At 50.8% G+C, this 23228-nt stretch overlaps 1 long non-coding RNA gene across 1 annotated transcript in view; it reads left to right on the forward strand.

Annotated features, from left to right (window-relative positions):
* The window catches only part of LOC135977771 (uncharacterized), a 67600-nt gene that overhangs the window by 26507 nt on the left and 17865 nt on the right, over window positions 1–23228 (forward strand). The window contains exons 3-5 of the long non-coding RNA XR_010595216.1: window positions 11137–13121; window positions 15770–15790; window positions 16177–16209. This is a non-coding gene — a long non-coding RNA (uncharacterized LOC135977771). The remainder of the gene's footprint in view (window positions 1–11136; window positions 13122–15769; window positions 15791–16176; window positions 16210–23228) is intronic.

Genomic DNA, 23228 nt, shown 5'->3' on the forward strand with positions numbered 1-23228 from the left:
CATAACTGATCCTGGTCCAAATAGCCAGTCCACCATATCATCTATTTACCAGCTGGCTTGCCTGGTTTCTCCTGCCAGGGGGCAAATGCAAGGGGTCTCCTCAGGGGATGGATGTGGCTGGGAACATCAGGGGCTGGATAGGGGACGGAGTGGAGGAGTAGGAGTTCAAAAATCCCCAAGCAGACCAGAAGGCATGATTTATTTTTTATCTTTTGGGGGCCAGGCTCATGATTTTCTGTGCTCCTATGCTTGTGGTTGGTTATACTGGTATTTCAAATCCCTCTTCTACAACCAGAATGCTGCTGAGTATCTTCCTATGGGGGTAGGCAGGGTGGTAGGAGGATTTGGGGCTGTCAGCCGGACAGAGGGGAGGGGAGGAGACTGTGCAAAGCAGAGGGAAATTGTCCTTTTGAGAAATTGCTGATTTCTGCCTGTCTGTCTTGTTAGTGATTGCAAGGGGCGCAGTATGGCAGTGAAGCCGTTTCATTACAATAGCTAGAATGACTAGACCAACTCACCACAGGCTGCTTGCCCCACACAGCATCCCGCATGGGCACGTACAATTTATGGCTTCAACTTTGTTTTTAATTGTATAAAATGGCAGCAAAATTTCAGACTGTCCTAGTGGAGCAGACCTAGGTGCCCTCATTTTAGTGTCTCCCCCACAGCCTCCCAGAGCCTCCCAGCAGGGTCAGCTGTAAGCTAGGTTTGAAGAGATTCCCAGGTCACCTCAGGGCCATTAACTGCCTGATCTGACGCCCAAAAGAAGCCAGTCCCAACGCCTCGGCATTTACTGTCCTAGGGACTCTGTGCCCATGGCAAGGAGTGAAACGGCACAGGAGGCAGGTGTGAGAGCACCAGGCTCTGCTGCAAGGGCTGCTCTGTGCTGCAGACTCAGCCTTGTGAGAGGAGCTGGTCTCAGTGTGATGGAGGGGTAGGGTTACCATACGTCCGGATTTTCCCGGACACGTCCGGCTTTTTGGGCTCCAAATTCCCGTCCGGGGGGAAATCCCCAAAAGCCGGACATGTCTGGGAAAATCGGGACATGCGGGCCGGCGGCCGGCGGTCAGCGGTGCCGGGCCGGGGGCTCGGGGGCTCGGGAGCCAGCGGTGCCGGGCCGGGGACTCGGGGGTCGGGGGCTCGGGGGACGGAGGTCGGCCGGGCCGGGCCGGGGGCTCGGGGGCCGGCGGTGCCGGGCCGGGGGGCCGGCGGTCGGCGGTGCCGGGCCGGGGGCCGGCGGTCGGCGAGGCTGGGCCGCGGGTGCTCGGCCGGGGACTGGCAGTGCTGGGCGGGCCGACCCGGTCTAGGGTTACCATATTTTGAGCCTCCAAAAGGAGGACACTCCACGGGGCCCCGCCCATGCCCCCCCGCCCCAACTCCGCCCCCTCCCCTGCTTCCCACGAATATTTGATTCACGGAAAGCCTGAAGCAGGTAAGGAGGGTGTGGGGGGAGGAGGCGCGTCTCCAGCCTGGGTCGGCTAGGGTTACCATTCGTCCGGATTTACCCGGACATGTCCTCCTTTTTGTGCTAAAAATAGCGTCCGGGGGGAATTTGTAAATCACTCAAAATGTCCGGCATTTCCCCCCCCCCCCGGCAGAGCAGAGCGAGCGGCTGGGAGGGCTGCAGGAAAGTCACGGGCTGGACTCCGGAGCAGCTGTAGAGGAGCTCCTCCTCCTCCCTCCCTCCCTGCATTCTGAGCCGGCAGCTCCTCCCCGGCAGCCCCGCGCCCGGCTCCAGCAGCACTGTGCAGGGCCAGGGACCGTGTTGTGTGTTGTGCTGGGGAGCGCAGCCACATCTCCGGCTCGCGCAGAGCCCAACACCCTGTTCTGAGCAGCAGGGTAAGGGGGCCAGGGGGGCAGGAGAAGGGGCAGGGAGGTTCTGGAGGGGGCAGTCAAGAAACGGGGGGGGGGTCGGGAGTTCGGGGGGGCTTTTTGGGGGGAGTGGAGAAAGTTTTGGGCAGTCAGGGTACAGGTAGGGGGTAGGGTCCTGGGGGGCAGTTGGGGGGGGTCTTAGGAAGGAGCAGTTAGGGGATAAGGAACAGGGAGGCTTAGGTAGGAGGTGGGGTTCTGGAGGGCAGTTAGGAGCAGGGGTCCCAGGAGGAGGCAGTCAGGGGACAAGGAGCGGGAGGGGTGGGGGGTTGGGAGTTCTGGGGGGGAGCTGTCAGGGAGCAGGAGGGGGGAGAGGGATCGGAGCAGTCAGGGGACAGGGAGCAGAGGGGTTTAGATGGGTTGGGAGTTCTGGGGGGGCTGTCAGGGGGTGGGGAGTGGTTGGATGGGGCGTGGGAGTCCCAGGGGTCTGTCTGGGGGTGGGAGTGTGGATAAGGGTTGGGGCAGTCAGGGGATAAGAGGCAGGGAGGCTTAGATAGGGGGTGGAGTCCTGGGGTGCAGTTAGGGGCAGAGGTCCCAGGAGGGGGCAGTCAGGGGACAAGGAACGGGGGGAGGGTTGGGGGTTCTGGGGGGTGGGAAGTGGGAGGGGCAGGGGCGGGGCTAGGGCGGGGCTCCTCCCGTCCTCTTTTTTGCTTGCTGAAATATGGTAACCCTATGGAGGGGGAATGGGGAGAGCTGGGGAAGGGGATCTGGTAGCTGGGCCAGGGGAAGGGGAGTGAGACCCCTGCCCCAGGACTGTGTGAGCAATAGGCCCTGGCTGGGTGAAGGAAACCCACTCACAGGAAGGAGCCATGCAGCTTTTTGCCCCTCTCCATGTTAGCTCCACCCCAGCCTCTTGCCTACCCCTTCTATCTTTGCACCTTCCTCCATGCCTGGAACGCCCACCCTGACCTACTGCCCCAGGCCTGCAGACTTCTCCTCCTCCTCCTTGCTTACACCCATTAGTGAGCCCCTAAACCCAGCCCAGCCTGGAAGCTCCCAGGACAGGGACCATACGACATGCCCAGGGCACTGAGGGGGCTACAGAAATAACATGGGAGTAACCCCAGTAATTCTTCAGACAGAGCAAAGGGGTAAATAAACCAAGACCCAGAGAGTGTGGGGGTGGGGGAGAGACAGAAGGGCTGAAAGCGGAGCTGGGGGAAATAATGTACTGCATGTGTTGTATCCAGTGAGCTCAGCTTCTGTTCCAGTTTCTCAGCTGCCCACAAACTGACCACAATTTTTTCAGATTTATTTGTTATTCAAAAATATTTGCTAAATACGTTTGTCAAATACATTGATCTGCATGGGTTAGTTCTGATTGGACACACAGGTCACATGGGATTGTTTCTGAGTCCTGAATGGATGAATTTAATTCTTATAAACAGGATTTTGGTGCAAATATTTGTGATTCAGGCTTTGGTGGGTTTCCTTGCATTGTGAGAGTTATGCATGTGCTTGTTAGATTAGGGCCTTAATTTTCAAACATTGCTTCCCATGAATATTTTATAACATTCAGCAGAAATCCCTGGTTTGCATGGCCATTCCTACCAGGAAGCGCCTTCGACTGATTATACCTGGGGCGAATAGAGAAGGGGCAGGATCACAGCTGAAGGGAGTTCATGGGAGCCAGGCACCTCACTCACACAGGCACTCTTGAAAATACCACTCGGCTTCTGTCTGAATCTTTAAGTGCCTAAATAGCTTTACAAACCTGGGACAGAGACTAAGGGCAGAGTTTGGAAGGTCTGTGGGCACCTAAAGATGCAGTTGGGTGTCTAGTGGGATTTTCAACAGCATCGAGGTGCCTAACTCCCATTGGAAGCTCAGTGCCCAGACACCTTTGAAAATCCCACTAGATACCTATCTGCATCTTTAGACATCAAAACACCTTTGAAACTTTGGGCCCAAGTGACTTGCCTAAGGCCACCCAGGGCGTCTGTAGCAGGGCAAGGAATTGTGCAGCCTGACACTGGAACTTCTTTCAGAGCTGCACCTGAAGCATCTCAGAGCCCCTGAGCTCTGTCAGCACAGGCAGTGGAGTGTTTAATTATCATTTCCTATCAGTGTTTTCTGGAGCACATGGGCTCAGCCTTGCTATTACCCCAACTCAGGGCCTCTCTGTCAGATAAGAGTTCAATGATGTGCAATAAAAAAGGAGACTCTGACCCCCAGAGGCTCCCACTGGACATCGCTCCCCTCTGCAGCTCAATCAACTGATGCTTATTGTTACCCTTTGTCCCTGATGCTCGTCACTTGCCCCTTTCTGCTGCTGTTATCCAAGGTCATCATCTCAGCTGGATTGTAAATGATGGGGGAGGGGAGAATGCCCTGAGTAATGATCGGGAACAGTTGGACAGTAACTAGGGTGTCTTGATAGCTTTTCCCCTTAATTTTTAAATAGGATTTTTCTCTCCCATTCTCACCTCTTTCCTTGGAAACAATAATATGGCCACATAAAAGAACAGCTGATAAAATCACATTGTTAGTTTCTCTTTGCTCCTTCCTCTTCAGGAACTTGGGGTTTGCCACATTCAAAGTGAAAGCTGCACCTGAGTCTTATCTGAGCCTGGATTGGGCTGGGCTGTGAACGTCAGACTCTGGACCACCGTGTCCCTGCAGAATCACTCGGGTCAGCGCAAGGGCTGTTGTTACTTTCTGACATTTTCATTTTCAGGGACAGGGTGGCGGAAACCCAGAGGAGATTTCACAGAGGAGACAGAACTTTGTGAGCTCAGCTCAGTGCCCCCCTGTAACAATAGCCCAGGGGTTGCTAGGACCCTAACAATGCACATAGCAATACACAGGTGATGAGCTGTGCGCTAGGGTCAGTTCCAAGGCCCAGAGAGTCTCAGATACATCAGAGCCCACTGATAAGAAATGTCATAAGAACATAAAACTGGCCACTTTGGGTCAGACCGGTGGTCCATCTAGCCCAGTATCCTGTCTTCCAACAGTGGCCAATGCCAGGTGTCCCAGAGCGAATGAACAGAACAGGTAATCATCAAGTGATCCATCCCCTGTTGCCCATTCCCAGCCTCTGGCAAACAGAGGCTAGGGACACTTCAAGAGCATGGTTTTGTATCCCTGCCCACCCTGGCTAATAGCCATTGATAGATCTATCCTCCATTAACTTATCTAGTTCTTTTCTGAACCCTGTTATAGTCTTGGCCTTTACAATATCCTCTGGCAAGGAGTTCCACAGGTTGATTGTGCATTGTGTGAAGAAATACTTCCTTATATTAGTTTTAAACCTGCTGCCTATTAATTTCATTTGGTGACCACTAGTTCCAAATGTGGGATTGGAAGGGCCCTGGAGATGTCAACAAGTCCCAGGGCCGCCCAGAGGATTCAGGGAGCCTTGGGCAAAGCGGGGGAGCTGCAGCACTTGTACTCACCCGGCGGCGGTCCGGGTCTTCAGTGGCATTTCGGCGGCGGGGGGCCCTTCAGTCGCTCCGCGTCTTCGGCAGCACTGAAGGACCCCCCACCGCCGAAATGCCACCAAAGACCTGGACCACCACCGGGCCAGGGCTCGCGGGGCCCTTGCAGGGCCTGGGGCAAATTGCCCCACTTCTCCCCCACCCCGGGTGGCCCTGCCAAGTCCAGCCCCCTGCACTGAGGCAAGGTCCAATAAACTGACAGGGGTTCACCCTTGTCTCTGGGTGCAGTGGGGGAGGGGCATCCTCAGACAAGGCTTTGTGCAGACCTCATTTTGCTGCTCACAGGAGGCAATGCTGGGTAAGCCGAGGGCAGCAGAGAACAGCAGGAGGGAAGGGAGAGGGACTCAGCAGGGAGCCCAGCAGGGACATGGGGTGCTGGGCACACAGGTACTATTGCTGAGATGTAACGTGTTTGTCTATAATGCAGCTGCCACATTCAATAGGAGCAAGGCAGAGTATAGCACAGGGGAAGAGGGGTATGTGTGTGTGTGGTGGGGGGGGAGGGGGCAGCCAGAGTTGGTGTGCCAGGCTGGGCTGTCACCATGTGCATTTTCGGTGAGACCTTGCTAGAAAGGGATTAGGCAGAGGCAGCAGGCCCAGTAGTTAGAGCAGGAGATCTCTGGGAAGGATCCACTGCTGCAGGGAATCTGTGGGGGCGTGGGGGTGGCTGAAGGCAGAAGCCAGCAGAGCCATGTGCCAGGAATCTGCCCAGGCAATAACTCCAGGCCTGCCTGGCTCTGGGGCATGTCTACACTGGCTGTACTGCCGAGTTTGGCCAGCCAGGCTGGGGGGAAGCAGCCAGGCCTACGGCCCTTCTCTGGGTGGGGAGGAGAGGGGGCAGTGGCTGCAGGCAGGAGAGGGGGTGGCTGAAGAATCCACATGTGACACAAAGGTATTATATCTCTCCCCTCCCCGAAATCCCATTGCCTCCTGCTTCTCATTCAGGTGTTGGCCCTCACTCATTTGCTGGCCCCAAATGCAGTGTGTGTGTGTGGTGTGTGTATGTCATGTGAGGAGGGCAAGGGTTGTACTGGTACCGCGGGGCTGTATGGGACCCCAATGTCTCTGGGCCCCCTAGAGCACACACTGGTCAGTAACCCTGGCCCAGATCAGCAGCCTCTTGTATCGCCTCTTGTGTCACCCTCTTGTAATGTCAGAGGCGGCAGCTCCCCTCCCGTGAGAACGGCTTCGGGATGCTGGGGGAGGGGAAGGGGAGCTCTTCCTGTGGCAGCCCTGATCAACTGTTCAGCCCCAGGATGTGGGAAGAGCAGCGTGGTGGAGGGATGGAGCTTCCTGTATTATCAAGGGACAGGTTCCAGACTGTCCAGAATCACATCACCGTGAGAACATCGTGTGCTAGTTGCTGACACGGCCTGGCTGTGGATTGGAGCTGCGCAGGGAGCCCCATGTACCTGTATGCAAGGGAGCGCCTGTGGGGGGCAGCTGCTGCAATGGGTAGGCTGGGAGGCTGTGGGCTGAGGAGATGGTTCAGCCTCGTCTATGCAGCAAGATGAGCAGCAGCCCCTCCTGCCAAGTGGAGATGCAGCGGATAGTAGCAGAGAATGCTTTCCCCAGGAGAGATGACACCAGCTCCCTGACGGGAACAAATTGTACCAACAAAAGGGCCACAGGGCGGCTTTTTCTGGCATACCTATGTGGGCTGGGGGTGAGGCGGGTTCAAACTCCTAAGCAAGCTAGCTTTGCCAACACAACATTTATCTGTAGACCAAGCCACAATCTCTCGGGGCCTCCATAACACTGACACTGTCCATTGTAAGGGACTCGGTACAGTGGTGAGGCCCTTTCAGAACAAGAACGACTAGGCCAGCTCAACGAAGGCTGCCCCCCCACACACACACTCACAGAGTCCCACATGGGCACTTGCAATTTTTGTCCTCAATTTTTTTTTAAATCGTATAAAATTCAGAGAATTGCAGCAGGATTTCAGAATGTCCTGGGGCCTAGGGCCCCTCATTTTAGCACCTCCCACACAATCTCCAAGAGCATCCCAGTGGCATCAGCTCCAAGTCAGGGGGATTCCCAGATTCCCTCAGGGCCACTCCCAAAGGAAGCCAGTCCCGGGGGCCCAGTGAGTGCGACGTGGCCAGTGAGTGTTAGGGAACGTCCTGCCATTTACTGCCCTAGGGACTCTTTGCTCATGAGGAGGAGTGAAACAGCCACAGGGAGCAGGACTGAGACCACCAAAGCGTTGCTGTACCCATCATGGAATCATAGAATATCAGGGTTGGAAGAGACCTCAGGAAGTCATCTAGTCCAACCCCCTGCTCAAAATAGGACCAACACCAAATAAATCATCCCAGCCAAGGCTTTGTCAAGCTGGGCCTTAAAAGGATGGTGTCATGAATATAAAGGGAAGGGTGACCACCTTTCTGTATACAGTGCTATGGGGTCCCTCCTGGCCAGAGGCACAAAATCCTCTTACCTGTAAAGGGTTAAGAAGCTCAAGCTGGCACCTGACCAAAAGGATCAATAAAGGGACAAGATACTTTCAAATCTGGGTGGGGGGGAAGGCTTTGTCTGTCTGTTCTGTGTGCTTGCTGGAGTCAGATCAAGGAAGCAAGCAATCCAACTCCTATAGAGTTAGTAAGTATTTAGCAAGGAAATGTGTTAGTTTACTTTTATTTTGGCTTGTGTTTTCCTTTGTGTAAGAGGAGGTTTATGCCTGGTTTTGCATCTGAAGAAGTGAGGTTCTTACCCACGAAAGCTTATGCTCCCAATACTTCTGTTAGTCTCAAAGGTGCCACAGGACCCTCTGTTGCTTTTTACAGATTCAGACTAACACGGCTACCCCTCTGATACTATGCCTGGTTTTGTAACTTTAAGGTTTTGCTTAGAGGGGAGATCCTCTGTGTTCTTGAGTCTTTTGTTATTCTGTAAAGTACTTACCATCCTGATTTTACAGAGGTAATTCTTTTACCTTTTCTTTAATTAAAATCCTTCTTTTAAGAACCTGATTGATTTTTCATTGTTTTAAGATCCTAGGGTTTGGGTCTGTGTTCACCTGTACCAATTGGTGAGGATATATTCTCAAGCCTGCCCAGGAAAAGGGGTGTAGGGGCTTGGGGAGATATTTGGGGAAGGTAGGTCTCCAAGTGGCCCTCCCTAAATCTTTGTTTAAATCACTTGGTGGTGGCAGCGTTACCTAATCCAAGGTACAAGGAAGGATTTGTGCCTTGGGGAGTTTTTAACCTAAGCTGGTAGAAATAAGCTTAGGGGGTCTTCATGCGGGTCCCCATGTCTGTCCCCTAGAGTTCAGCGTGGGGAGGGAACCCTGACAGATGGAGATTCCACCATCTCCCTAGATAACCCAGTCCAGTGCTTCACCACCCTCCTAGTGAAATAGTGTTTCCTAATATCCAACCCAGACCTCCCCCACTGCAACTTGAGACCATTGCTTCTTGTTCTGTCATCTGCCACCATTGAGAACAGCCTAGCTCCATTCTCTATGGAACCCCCCTTCAGATAGTTGAAGGCTGCTATCAAATCCCCCCTCACTCTTCTCTTCTGCAGACTAAACAAGCCCAGTTCCCTCAGCCTCTCCTCATAAGTCATGTGCACTAGCACCCTAATCATTTTCATTGCCCTCCGCTGGACTGTCTCCAATTTGTCCACATCTCTTCTGTAGTGGAGGGACCAAAACTGGACACAATACTCCAGGTGCGGCGTCACCAGTGTCGAATAGATGGTCTGCTCTGTGCTGCAGACTCAGCCGTGTGAGGGGAGTTGGTCCCAGCACAATAGAGAGGGGATGGGGAATGGGGAGAGCTGGGGAAGGGAATCTGGTAGCTGGGCCAGGGGAAGGGGATAGAGGAAAGAACCCAGGAAGCTTTTTGCCCCTCACCCTATGTGTTAGTCCATGCCAGCCTCTTGCCTGCCCCTGCCCAATGTCCTTCTATCTTTGCATCTTCCTCCATGCCTGGAACACCCACCCTGACCTACTGCCCTGGGCCTGCAGATGTCTCCTCCTCCTCCCTGCTTACACCCATTAGTGAGCCCCTAAACCCAGCCCAGCCTGGAAGCTCCCAGGGCAGGAACCATAGAACATGCCCAGGGCACTGAGGGGGCTACAGAAATAACATGGGAGTAACCCTAGTAATTCCTCAGGCAGAGCTAAGGGGTAAATACAAGTCAGGAGACCAAGACCCAGAGAGTGTATGTGTGTGTGGGGGGGGGGGCAGGGGAGATTGTGGGGGAGGGACAGAAGGGCTGAAAAGCAGAGCTGGGGGAATAATGTGCAGCATGTGATGTGTCCAGTGAGCTCAACCTCCATTCTGGTTTGTCAGCTGCCCAAGAACTGATCATAAATAGTTGCTAAATACGTTTGTCAAATACATTGATCTATGTTGTTACTTTCTGACAATTTCATTTTCAGGGGCAGGATAGCAAAACCCAGAGGAGATGTCACAGAGGAGACAGAACTCTGTGAGCTCAGCTCAGTGGCCCCCATAACAATAACCCAGGGGTCTCTAGGACCCTAACAACACACACTGCAATACACAGGGTGATGAGATGTGCCCTAGGGACAAACCCAGCAGCCAATGGGAATCTCACCATTGATTGCAATTGGTCAGGCTCCAAGTCCCAGAGCGTCTCAAACAGAGCAGAGCTCATGGATAGAAATGTCAGGCTGGATAGGCCCTGGAGAAGTCACCAAGTCCAGCCCCCTGCGCTAAAGCAGGGTCCAGTAAACCTGACTGGCAGGGCTTCACCCTGGTCTCTGGGTGGGGCAGAGGCATACTCAGACCATGCTTCATGCAGACCTCGTTTTGCTTCTAACCCGAGGCGATGCTGGGCAAGCCAAGGGCAGCAGAGAACAGTGGAAGGGAAGGGAGAGGGGCTGAGTGGGGAGCCCAGCAGGGACACGTGGTGCTGGGCACACAGGCGATATTGCTAAGCTGTAACGTGTGTCTATAACGCAACTGCCACATTCAATAGGAGCGAGGCCGAGCAGTGTGTGGGGGAAGGGGTGGCAGCCAGAGTGGGTGTGCCAGGCTGGGCTGTCACCATGTGTGTTGTCTGTGTAACTTTGCTAGAAAGGATTAGGCAGAGGCAGCATGCCCAGTGGTAACAGCAGGAGATCTCTGGCCCTATTTACAGCTGAGCTAATGGCTCCCTGCCCTTTACTGGTCCCCCCGATATGCTGAGCTGGATGGGCCTGTCTCCAGTAATTCCCTCTAATACCTTCCCTCTGCCCAACCCCGCTCCCTTGTCCACATCTGTACTGGTGGCCCCTCTCTGGGAAGTTCAGGAGGGGTGGGTGGTGCTGTATTACTCTGAGGTGGGTTAGTGATGAAGGAGCGATGAAGGCCACAGTATAGTCAGCACATTTGTTTATTCCCCTGTTCGCTGTTAATGGTTATCAGTATCAGTGATGGTGTGTTAGTGCCTAGGAACCCCAGTCACAGATGTGTAACAAGAGACTCCCTGGCCCAGAGAGCTCACAATCTACACAACAGACACAACAGGAGTGAGGCCTGGTCTACACTACGAGTTTAGGTCGAATTTAGTAGCGTTAAATTGAATTAAGCCTGGACACGTTCACACGGCTAAGTCCCTTTTTTCGACTTAAAGGGCCCTTTAAACCGATTTCTTTACTCCACCTCCAACGAGGGGATTAGCAATAAAATCGGCCTTAGCAGGTCGGAATTGGGGTAGTGTGAACGGAATTCGACGTTATTGGCCTCCAGGAGCTATCCCACAGTGCTTCATTGTGACTGCTCTGGACAGCACTCTCAACTCAGATGCACTGACCAGGTAGATAGGAAAAGCCCCGCGAATGTTTGAATTTCATTTCCTGTTTGCCCAGTGTGGAGAGCACAGGTGACCACGCAGAGCTCATCAGCACAGGTAACCATGGATGGAGTCCTAGGATCGCAAAAGAGCTCCATCATGGACCGAACGGGAGGTACGGGATCTGCTCGCCATATGGGGAGATGAATCAGTGCTAGCTGAACTCCGTAGCAGTAAACGAAATGGCAAAATATTAGAAAAGGTCTCCAAGGCCATGAAGGACAGAGGCCATAACAGGGATGCACAGCAGTGCCGCGTGAAAATTAAGGAGCTAAGACAAGCCTACCACAAAGCCAGAGAGGCAAACAGAAGGTCCGGGGCAGAGCCGCAAACATGCCGCTTCTACGCAGAGCTGCATGCCATGCTAGGGGGTGCAGCCACCACTACCCCAACCATGTGCTTTGACTCCTTCAATGGAGAAACACACAGGTAAGCAGGTTCGGGCTATGAGGAAGATGAGGATGAAGATAATGTAGATAGCTCACAGCAGCAAGGAAGCGGAGAAACCGGTTTCCCCAACAGCCAGGATATGTTTATCACCCTGGACCTGGAACCAGTAACCCCCGAACTCACCCAAGGCGTGGTCCCAGACCCTGAGGGCACACAGGGGACCTCTGGTGAGTGTACCTTTGTAAATATTACACATGGTTTAAAAGCAAGCGTGTTTAATGATTAATGATTAATTTGCCCTGGCAATCGCGGCCAGTACAGCTACTGGAAAAGTCTGTTAACGTGTATGAGGATGGAGCGGAAATCCTCCAGGGACATCTCCAGAAAGCTCTCCTTCATGTACTCCCAAAGCCTTTGCAAAAGGTTTTTTGGGGAGGGCTGCCTTATCCCGTCCGCCATGGTAGGACACTTTACCATGCCAGGCCAGTAGCACATAGTCTGGAATCATTGCATAACAAAGCATGGCAGCATATGTTCTCGGTGTTTGCTGGCATGCAGACAACATCCATTCCTTATCGCTCTTTGTTATCCACAGGAGAGTGATATCATTCACGGTCACCTGGTTGAAATGGGGCGATTTTATTAAGGGGACATTCAGAGGTGCCCGTTCCTGCTCTGCTGAACAGAAATGTTCCCCACTGTTAGCCACGCCGTGGGGGGGAGGGGTGAAGTGATCATCCCAGAGATTTGGGGGGGGTGTTAGTTGGGTTTGTGCTGCATGTTAACCCGGAAACCGCAGCCCCTTTTAAATGGCCAACCCAACGGGTGCTTGGTATGGGAAAGGAGGGTGCTACTGTTTGAAACCATTCCCACATGTTAAGAAGGTTAAAAAAGCCAAAAGACTGTGGCTTACCATGGCTGCCTGCAAGCCGAAATCTGTTGCCTGGCACTGCGTGAGTGATCTCTCACACCAAACCGGCAGGCCCTCAATATAAGAGGAAAAATGTGACCTTGTAACGAAAGTACATGTGCTGTGTAATGTGAACAGCAAAATTTAACGTGAAAGAGTGTACCCATTGTTCTCTAAAATGTGTCTTTTTTAACCACCTCTCCCTTCTCCTCCACCAGCTGCAAATGTTTCTCCTTCACAGAGGCTAGTGAAGATTAGAAGGAGAAAACGGCAGACTCGGGATGATATGTTCTCGGAGCTCCAGATGTCCTCCCACGCTGACAGAGCACAGCAGAACGCATGGAGGCAGTCAATGTCAGACTACAGAAAAGCACAATATGAACGAGAGGAGAGGTGGCGGGCTGAATCGCGGGATGAACAGAGCAAGTGGCGGGCTGAAGATGATAGGTGGCGTCAGCTTGCAGACAGAAGGCAAGAGTCAATGCTCTGTCTACTGGAGCATCAAACTGATGTGCTCCAGCGTATGGTTGAGCTGCAGGAAAGGCAGCAGGAGCAGAGACCGCCGCTACAGCCCCTGTGTAACCAACAGCCCACCTCCCCAAGTTCCATAGCCTCCTCAACCAGACGCCCAAGAACACGGTGGGGGGGGGCCTCCGGCCACCCAGTCACTCCACCCCAGATGATTGCCCGAGCATCAGAAGGTTGGCCTTCAATAAGAGTTAAAGTTTTAAACTGTAGTGTGTCCTTTTCCTTCCCTACTCCCCCACCCATCCCGGGCTACCTTGGCAATTATCCCCCTAGTTGTGTGATGAATTCATAAAGAATGCATGAATGTGAAGTAACCATGACTTTATTGCCTCTGCATGTGCTGCTCGAGGGTGGGAGGGGAGGGTGGGGTGGTTGGTTTACAGGGAAGTAGAGTGAACCGGGTGGGGTGGGGGCGGACGGTTCATCAAGGAGAAACAAACAGAAGTTTCACTCCGTAGCCTGGCCAGTCACAAAACTCATTTTCAAAGCTTCTCTGATGCGCACCGCGCCCTGCTGTGCTCTTCTAACCATCCTGGTGTCTGGCTGCACGTAATCAGCAGCCAGGCGATTTGCCTCAATCTCTCACTCCGACATAAATGTCTCCCCCTTACACTCACAGATATTGTGGAGTGCACAGCAAGCAGCAATAACAATGGGGATATTCTTTTTGCTGAGGTCTGAGCGAGTCAGTAAGCTGCGCCAGCGCGCTTTTAAACATCCAAATGCACATTCTGGAAAAGACCTTTCCAACACTCAGCTGGACAGCATAGCAGAGTTCATCAAACAACTGGGGTTAAAACCAGGAAAAAGGGGAAGGGAAGGGAATGTCTGTGGGGAACATGGCAAGGAGCTCACATGGTTCTGTAAGGAGATTGCCAAAGCTCTTTGTGAAGATTGCAAAGGATCCCCGACTCACCGCTCTCACGCTGTGATTCCCATGGCAAAGGCTGCTCATGGGTCCAAGGTAGGGGTGTTTTGCTAGCTAATTAAATCACTTCAAGGCCCTGTGTCACCCCCTCTCTGGACTGACGCCAGTCTGCTGTGGGTGGGCCTAACCCCAGGATCCCATGTGCTTCTGGGCCTCTCAGACACACTCCCAGCTGCAGACCCCATGTCTGCCACCCTGCTTTGTGGAGTGCTCCTGCACAGCCCAGCTGCCTTAACCCCACGAACCAGTGCTGCTGCCCTGCCAAGCTCCAAGTCACATACACACGCTCCACACACTGTGCAGATTTCCAGCTTGCTGTGCGCACGCTGAGTTCTCAACTGACCCTTTCAGGGACAATGTGTCAGCCGAGTCGAGAACACTGGCCTAGGAAAGGGATTTCTGAACCATGGGCCTTTGTACCAAAAAAAAAAAAAAAAAAAAAAGCCGCAATCGCGATCTGCGGCGGCAATTCGGCGGGAGGTCCTTCACTCCCAGGCGGAGTGACGGACCCTCCACCGAATTGCTGCCGAATACCTGGAACTGCCGCCCCTGTCCGGAACGGCCGCCCCAAGCACCTGCTTGAGAAGCTGGTGCCTGGAGCCGGCCCTGATTCAGATGTACCAATAGTCAAAAAGGCTATTAGCTGTAATCTGTGCAATTTAAATGAACAAGTCTACAATCCATGATCCCATGGTCCTACACCACTCCGAGCCTAAGACGGGTTGACATATTTTAAGGACAATGAAGCCATCAAAGCCAGATGGAAGGAGCATTTTGAGTCACTCCTGAATCGTGAGTCAACCGTCTCTAATGCCACCATCGAATCTATACCTCAGTGACATGAAAGAGAATCTCTTGCTGATCCTCCTGCCCTTGAAGAAGTAACATGATCCATCATGCAAATGAAGAACAGCAAGGCAGCAGGGCCAGATGCTGATGACATCCTCGTGCACACTAAGACTGACCTTCAGTCCACACTGGATTTTTTTGCACAAGCTCATCGAAGCCTAGGACTCTGACTCAATATTCGGAAGACTAAAGTGCTCCATCAGCCTGCCTCAGGCCTTTTACATAACCCATAAGACAAATATGACTCCTACACTCCTTTAGGGATGCAAACCCAACTGTCTGGAGAGGTACCACCGACAATGCTTCTGGAAGATCCTTCGCATCAAATGGGAAGATTGCTACGCTAACGCCAGCATCCTCACTGAAGCCAATGTCACCAGCACTAAGCAATGATTCTCATGAACCAGCTTCATTGGGCTGAACATTGTGTGCGGATGCCATACTCTCGCCTCCCAAAACAAGCCATCTACTCTCAGATCACCCATGGTCAGAGATCCCGTGGTGGTCAGAGGAAACGCTACAAATAGACACTGAAAATGTATCTCAAGAAAACTGATGTGGACATCACAAGCTGGGAGGAGCAAGCCACCAACTGACCTCAGTGGTCAGCCTCCATCAGGTAGTGGCCCGCTTCGAGGAGAAGCGCCTTTCCCTCAAAGCTGAAGGAAGGAAAAAGAACTTTCTCACAATGGGGAGCTGACCCGCTAGGAAATGTCTGTACCTACTGCGGGCAGATCTGTGGTTCCAGGATTGGACTCCTGAGATATCTCAGGACCCATAAGTAAATCTGTGGTAGAGATCATCCGCGAACCAAGGAACTGCCGATGATGATGATTTCAGCTGAAAAATGTTGCCCAACTCTAGTGATAAAAAACGTCACAAGAGAGCATGCCCAAAACAGGAAACAAACAAACAAAAACTGCCTGTGTTTGACTTTGCAAACATAACGAAATGGATGAAGGTAGCAGGGGTGGGGAGAGAACCACTGTACTAAAATTTTTAACAGCTATTACACATTATTAATTCCTCTTTTTTGTCTTTTAGAAGAAATTCTTGCTGAACTTGGTAAGTTCAATTTTTCCTATTCCTTGTTTCTGGAGTCCCCTGAAACCTCTCCCACTAAGGGATGAGGCTTTCCTGACCTGTGCATCCCCCCAAAAAAACAACAGTCCTACATCTCCTTCCTTTCCTCATCTTTCCCCTCCCAATTCTGCCAGATCATCACACCTCTCTGCCCCCAAGTTCTATCCTCATCCCACATAGCCGACTCCTCCCTGCCTTCACTTGACCCCACTTGATCACACGGTGCATTTGAGACAGGTGTGTTTTAAACCACTGACTGTAAATCTGTCCCTCTCTTTCACAAGCACAACACATTGTGTTCAACCGTTGGAATATCACCATAACCATGGCAGAACGAAAGCTCATAATTTGCCTTTTTCTCCTTCTAGCAACCTTGCGATCTGAAATGAAGAAAGACAAAGGTAATTTCTGGGACCAGTGGGGTGTATTCAAAAGACTAGCAAAGGGGAAATAAACACAGCTTCTGCTCTTCCTTTAAGATGAAAGAAGAAGGGCTGAAACACTGTTTTTTAGAATGTGATTGTTCAATATATTAGCAATTCAGGTCCTGCCTAGGACCATGGAGGGCAGAGGGAGGCAGGGAACGGAGCAGAGCAAAGAGGAAACCAGCAAACTGAAAAGGCCAGAGGCTGTCTGGGCAGCAGGCTATTGCTGCTTTGCCGGCTACTGCTGGAGGAATCCTTCTGGCTGCAGGGGCTTGGAACACCTCTAAGTTTTCCTGCTGTCATTTCCCCCATCGCCATGTGGCTGGGCAAGGAGGTTACATGGGGCTGGTTCCCCTGTGGTCAGGGGGACTCTGGTTGGGTCTCAGCCCTGGCACCAGGTGCTTTTGTTGCTTCTCAAGCTCTTCTCTCCCACCAGAGAAATGAAGAGCCTGATCGAACATTGTGCCAGCAAAATCAGCTGCCTCAATTGTTCTCCAACCATGTCGTCCGCTCCCTACTCAAATCCCTCCCCTGGCTCCTCTTCTACTTCTGCAGCAAATTGTAGCTTCTCCTCAATGCCAAGGATCAGCACCCAGGAGCTGGATATTTTGTAAGAGGGGCTGCTCTCCTGTCCTGGCATCTGTGGGGTGTCCCACAACCTCAGCCAGAGGTGGATGAATTTCAGGTTCAGAGATGGGCTCCCAGGATGATCAGGGTCATGGAGGGCCTGCCGTAAGAGAGGAGACTAAAAAAACTGAGCTTGTTTTGGGTAGCAAAGGGAAGGCTGAGAGGGGATGTGATTGCTCTTTGCGAATGCATCAGGGGAGTAAACAACATGGAGAGAGATGAACTGTTGAAGCTAACAATCAAATCGATCAAGAAGAAATGGGGATTATCTGGCCTTGAATTCAATTCAGGCTGGGAACTAAAGGTTTCTACCCATCAGAGGAGTGAGGTTCTGGAGCAGACTGCCAGGAAGTGTTGTGAGAGAAAACAACAGGTATTTTCAGGTATTTAAAAGGGTGTCATAAGGAGGAGGGAGAAAACTTGTTCACCTTAGACTCTAAGGATAGAACAAGAAGCAATGGGTTTAAACTGCAGCAAGGGAGGTCTAGGTTGGACACGAGGAAAAAGTTCCTAACGGTCAGGGTGGTTAAACACTGGAATAAATTGCCGAGGGAGGTTGTGGAATCTCCATCTCTGGAGATATTTAAGAGTAGGTTAGATAAATGTCTATCAGGGATGGTCTAGACAGTATTTGGTCCTGCCATGCGGGCAGGGGACTGGACTCGATGACCTCTCGAGGTCCCTTCCAGTCCTAGAATCTATGAATCTATGAAACAGAACTAATGTTAAAATGGAACTTGCTAAGTTTTTTAATAGGATTTTATGAAGGGGCTGTGATGGGGATCCCAGGATGTCACCTGGACTGGGGGACTGCTGAGCCCTCTGTCCCACCACTGGGTGGTTGTTGGCAAGCTACAGACCTCTGGCAGGTTCTGCATTTACACGGATATCCACAGGAAGGGACACACCTAGCTGAGTTACATGAATGCTTCTCCCAGCCACTCATGAATCGTCAGCAGAGAGGCTCCAGCCAATCCTCACAGCTCCCCAGCCTAGGACCCCAGAGCTGAAGTGTCTTGCGCTGGTCAGAAGCCTGAGCAATGTAAGTTCATTACCCAGTCTGCCCCTCCCTCAATGTGGAGAGGACACACACTAACCTTTGTATCCTGAGCTGAGATTTTCCAAGCACTTCAACTATTTTATGTAAAATATAAAACAGATTTAATAACTACAGAAAGATAGATTTTAAGTTATTATAAGTAGCAGACATAGAGATCAAAGTTGGTTACCTAAGAAAGAAAAGTAAATTTGCAATCTGAGTTCTATAAACTAAACAGGATTTGAATCAAGCAGTGTCTCACCCTGACAGATGGTACAAACAGGTCACAGATCTTCAATACAGTGGCTGGGTCTCTCCTCCAGCACCGGACCACCCTCCACAGTTCAAAGTCTTTGTCCGCTAGATGTTTCTTCCAGGTGTTGAGTTGTGGCAGGAGTGAAGCCAATCACGATGTCACATCCCTTCTTTTATAGTTTCTTCCAGTTTGCTGCAAAGATCTATGCTTGCGAGGTGGGGGTCTGCCTCCATTGGTCAAGTAATCTCCATTGTCTACGTGACCTCTCTGAGAAATCTTCTGGGATGGCTGCTGGGAAAGTGAATTCCCTTTAATGGCCCATCAGCACATCTGGCTACTCCATTGTTGCACCTGAAAGGCTGGTTGTGGATGTTTCCAACCTCACAACATATTTCAGTAACACACACCTAGCAAAACTTCATAACTTCACATACAATCATAGCACATACAATCCAACAGGATATTAATGTTAAACAGATCAAGAATTTTAAAATGATACTTTACAATGGATACTTTGTAGGAAACATCTCATAATTATATGATGGGGTGAATATAGGGATTTCAGGGGGCTGCTTTGAGGTACAAAGTGCCACAGGAGCTGTCTGTGAGAGCAGGGGACTGGAGTAAGTGCAGGCTTCACTAGGGAAAAGGTCCAGGTGTATATCAAGGTAGGCTGCATGGATGTAGCTAACAGTGAAGTCTGATAATGGAGCAGCAACTCTGCTGTAGTTAGGATTGAGACTCGCAGTTGAAAAGATAACTTTTCTCACTGAGCTAAAACTGATTGAAAACTGCTCTGCCTGATGGGAATGGTATGTTGTGGACATGGTGGGACACAGCTTAAAAGGGGCAGAACTAAGGATGCTTTGAACAGGTGGCATGTAACTTAACTTTGTATTTCCTGGATTTCAGAGGTGTTAGCGCAGTGTACAGTCCAGCCCAAGGTGTGCACCATCATCTCTGACACAGCTGTCATTTCAAATAGCAGCAAAGCAGGGTACAATGGATTTACTGAGTACATGTTGTCGTTTTCAGTCAGACAGTGGAAGAGATAAAATTTTCCATCGAATGGAGGAAATCTGTTTCCCTGCTGTATATTCAAAGCAACGTGCTGTAATTTCAGACAAGAAAGTTTACTTCACACCTTTTGAAATTCAGGAGAATAGCAATGGTTGAGCATCAGAGAGCACAGTTATTTTATAACAGTGCCATTGCTTAGTCAAAGAGCTGAGGTATTCAGATGTAACAAAGGTCAAAAAGTCTATCAGCTACAACCTCTCCAACTTAACGCCTCTGCTCCCTGGTCTGTGCAGGCAGACTGGTTGGTGAATGACAGAGTCAGAGAAAGAGCTGTTGAAATAATTGATTTTTTGTTTGTCTGGTAGTTATAAAAACTTCAAAACTATTTCATTGTGATTTGGGGCTTTTGAAAACATTGTTTAAATTAAAAGCTAAGTCAGTTTGGAAATGAAGGGCTAGATTTAAAGAGGTGGTCAGTGATAGCAGGGGACTGGCTCAATGATTCAGGTGGTTCCTTCCAGTCCTATGTTGTTAGGTTTCACAAGGTGCCTTAGGCCAGATCTACACCACAAACATCTCGGTATAACTACGTCACTCAGGGATGTGAAAAATTATACCGACCTAACCCTGGTGTAGACAGCGCTTTGTTGACGAGAGAGCTTCTTCATCTCTGCAGTGCTGTACATGTAGACAAGCCATGACGCGTCATTCTAAAAACTAAGGAGCACCTCCTTAGTTTTTCGAATGATGCGTCATGGCTTGTCTACATGTACAGCACTGCAGAGATGATGTCCCTCTGATCACCGATAGCCCAGTTATTAAGTCACTCAGACGAACTGCGGCGGCCCAGCTTTGAATCCCTGCTCTCCCCTTTCCTAGGCGAGTGCCCTAACTGCAGGGCTGCTGGCTATTCTAAGTGGGTCTCTCTCAATCTCTCTGTCGAAGCTGTTCTAGGTGGTATAAATCATTAAATAGTCTTAGGCACAGAGACTGAAACCCAGGAGCTCACCCCTCCCCAGTGACCATCCTAATCCCTACCCTACAGAGCCTACACTTGCTTTCTGGGCCAATGAGTATTAAATATTAAGGTACATAAGTATTTTCATAAATATTCTCTAAGGTATATTAAGTATTAAACATATAAAGGTGACAGCCCTGCCAGAGTTAAGGTTTAGATCAGGCCTGTGTTTGAAGCTGGTCTTTCCTAACTGCTCTAAAATCAGCGTGGTTCCTTGGATTGCCCTGACATATGATGTGGCTCCTGGGAACACAGGTTTCTATTACTGATCCATATTTGACCATTTGACTTTGCAAAAATACAAAAAAGGACAGGGGAGAAAAAATACCTCTATTATGAAACATCTTAACAACTATCATCATTTTCATACATTATTTATTTTTCTTTATTTGTCTTTTAGAGGAAATTCTTGCTAAATCTGGTAAGTTCCATTTTCCCTCTTCCTTCTACCTGGAGTACAGAGAAACACCTCCCACTAAGGGATGGGAGTTGTATGATCTTTTGAAAATTGTTTTTAATGTGGAACCTTAACATTTTATTTCTACACATTTAAGAATCTGATTAAAAAACTAGAAATAAATAAGTTAAAAGGTCTTGTTAGAAATGTTTGCTGACACCTCTTCTTGCTGACACCTCCACAAGCTGTTTTGTTTTCAAATATAGCAATATTTGAAATGTATTCATTGTTATGTTTTTTAAATGTGTGAGAGATTGAAGAGATGAATGAAAAGCATAGTTCCACTTTTTCTACAATGAACTGGAAAAAGTATAGCTATATATATAGCACCACTTAAGAGCTTAAAATAAGAGTCTAGCTAAGGCTTGGTCTACACATGAAAATTCTATCAGTGTAGCTACATTGGTCAGGGGTATGAAAGTCTTCCAGGCCAGTGGAAGAGTGCTTCCATCACCTTAGCTAACATCATTCCCCCTTGTGCTCCGGGGGGAAAGGGGGCTGCACACTCCGGCAGATCAAAGCAAGTTCGATATAACGCGGTGTCACCTATAACGCGGTAAGATTTTTTTCGCTCCTGAGGACAGCATTATATCGAGGTAGAGGTGTATCTGACTGATTTGCAGAATATTGGCTAAATCAGCTAGGGAGAGAAACCTTTCTCTAGACATTGCCCTTCCAGAGATCTGCTTTGTTGGTGGAAGAAACTGTTGTTCTGAGATTATTTATTATTATACCCAGGGATTTCAAAGGAGTTTGAATCCTCCTTTTATCTCTGGCACTAAGTTCACTTTGAAGCTCAGAAGCAAACTCTGAGTGCACCTCAGACTGCTGTAGGAAACAAACAGGATGGTGGGAAAAAGGTCTGGGATAAGTTTAAAGAATTATCATTAGTGCAGCCCTGTGGGTTTGGGTGAAATATAACACACCCAGAGCCTTCTGCACTCAGGCCCAGATCCACAAAGGAACTTGGGCACTATGCCTAACTTTCAGCTAGCCCCTCCCCTCCCCCCCCGTGGCATCTACAAAGCCTCAGTCAGGCACCTAGGCCCCTGATACCATGTGTGGGGAGACGTGAGGCCTATGAATGTGATTCACACAAACTAGGCAATGAGAGATGCTCAGAAGTGGAGTGTGACCCTTGCTGGAGAAACACAGCCCAGCCCTGGACAGTGCTGCAGCGGCGTGGCTCCAGCAGGGCCTGAGCTCCCGCCGCTCGGCCGCAACTCGCAATCCCGCCCCTTACCTCGCGGCTCTGAGCGGGAGGAGCTCAGGCCCCGCCCGAGCCATGCCGCTGCAGCGCTGTCCAGGGCTGCTCCTGGATGCGGCGTGCCGTGGCGCTGGGGGATGGGGGAAGGCAGAGGCGGGGGGGAGCCTATGACGTTCTCGTGGGGGCCTCTGCGGGGCCTGGGGCAAATTGCCCCACTTGCCCCCCCAGGCAGCCCTGGCTATAGGAAAGAGAAGACGTGAGGGAGGAAGAGGACACAGGAAGTGAGGGGCAAAGTCTCACATCCCAGGTGGTGGTGGGTTTTAGCCAGACCCAATGGAGGTAGTGATGTCATCTGGGTCCCACATTCTGGCCTGGTCTGGTCAGGTGCCTTTCAGGCTCAGGATGACAAAGATCCAACGGTGTCATGGGGGATCCCGGGGTTCCAGGGGACAGTGGGGGTGGCAGCCATGATGATGCAGCTCACTCCATTCAGTCACCCCTCCCCCCATCAGCAGTGAGTCTCAGACTCTCCTGCCACAGGCTTTTCTTTCAAGAACCCCACAGGGAAGGGAGAGGTGGAATAGCTCTGTTCACTCATTATATTGTCCACCAATTACACCCAGTTTCTGACACACCAATTTTGGTCTCCTTAGTACCAGTCCCACACGTCGCTTGTTCACCAGGCATGAGCTTAACTCAATCCTTGAGTTATAGCAGGAGGTCTCTTTGTCTGGGCTATTTCAGTCTGTTTCACTCCCCTTTCAACCCCTTTCCTCTCAACTAGGGTGACCAGATGTCCCGATTTTATAGGGACAGTCCTGATTTTTGGGACATTTTCTTATATAGGCTCCTATTACCCCCCACCCCTGGTCCCGTTTTTCACATTTGCTCTCTGGTCACCCTACTTTCAACATTTATTACCATGGGTTACTGTGACTTTTGATGAGCTCTCACTCACGTCTGCCAGCGGCGCTCACAGTCAGGGTCAGCCTGTAGGGACAGTTATCACAACGGGGGTTGAAGGGAGGGGGGGTTTCTGCCTTCACCCCTTGGTGAGGAGACGAATATGGGGAATGAAGGGACGGCAAGGGGGACCCACCTGTCACTGAAAGGGGGGTTCATGACAAGTACAGTTATAATAGTTTTCAGTCTTATAACACATTTACGATCTTTTCAACTTAAAATTACCTATCCCCTCCCCATTCTCTGCCCCCTATTTCAGCTCCTACTGTCCTCTACTGCAGTCCTTCCCCTTCCCCCCACTCCCTACCCCCCCCTTCAGCTGCTGTCCCCCTTCCTGTCCCGAGGTTTTTTAACCCATTCCCTTGAATTCCCCACAGTGCATGTGACTCTGGATCCAGACACAGCTCA

Source organism: Chrysemys picta, unplaced genomic scaffold (genome assembly GCF_011386835.1).
Source record: "Chrysemys picta bellii isolate R12L10 unplaced genomic scaffold, ASM1138683v2 scaf33, whole genome shotgun sequence".
Lineage (NCBI taxonomy): Eukaryota > Metazoa > Chordata > Testudines > Emydidae > Chrysemys > Chrysemys picta.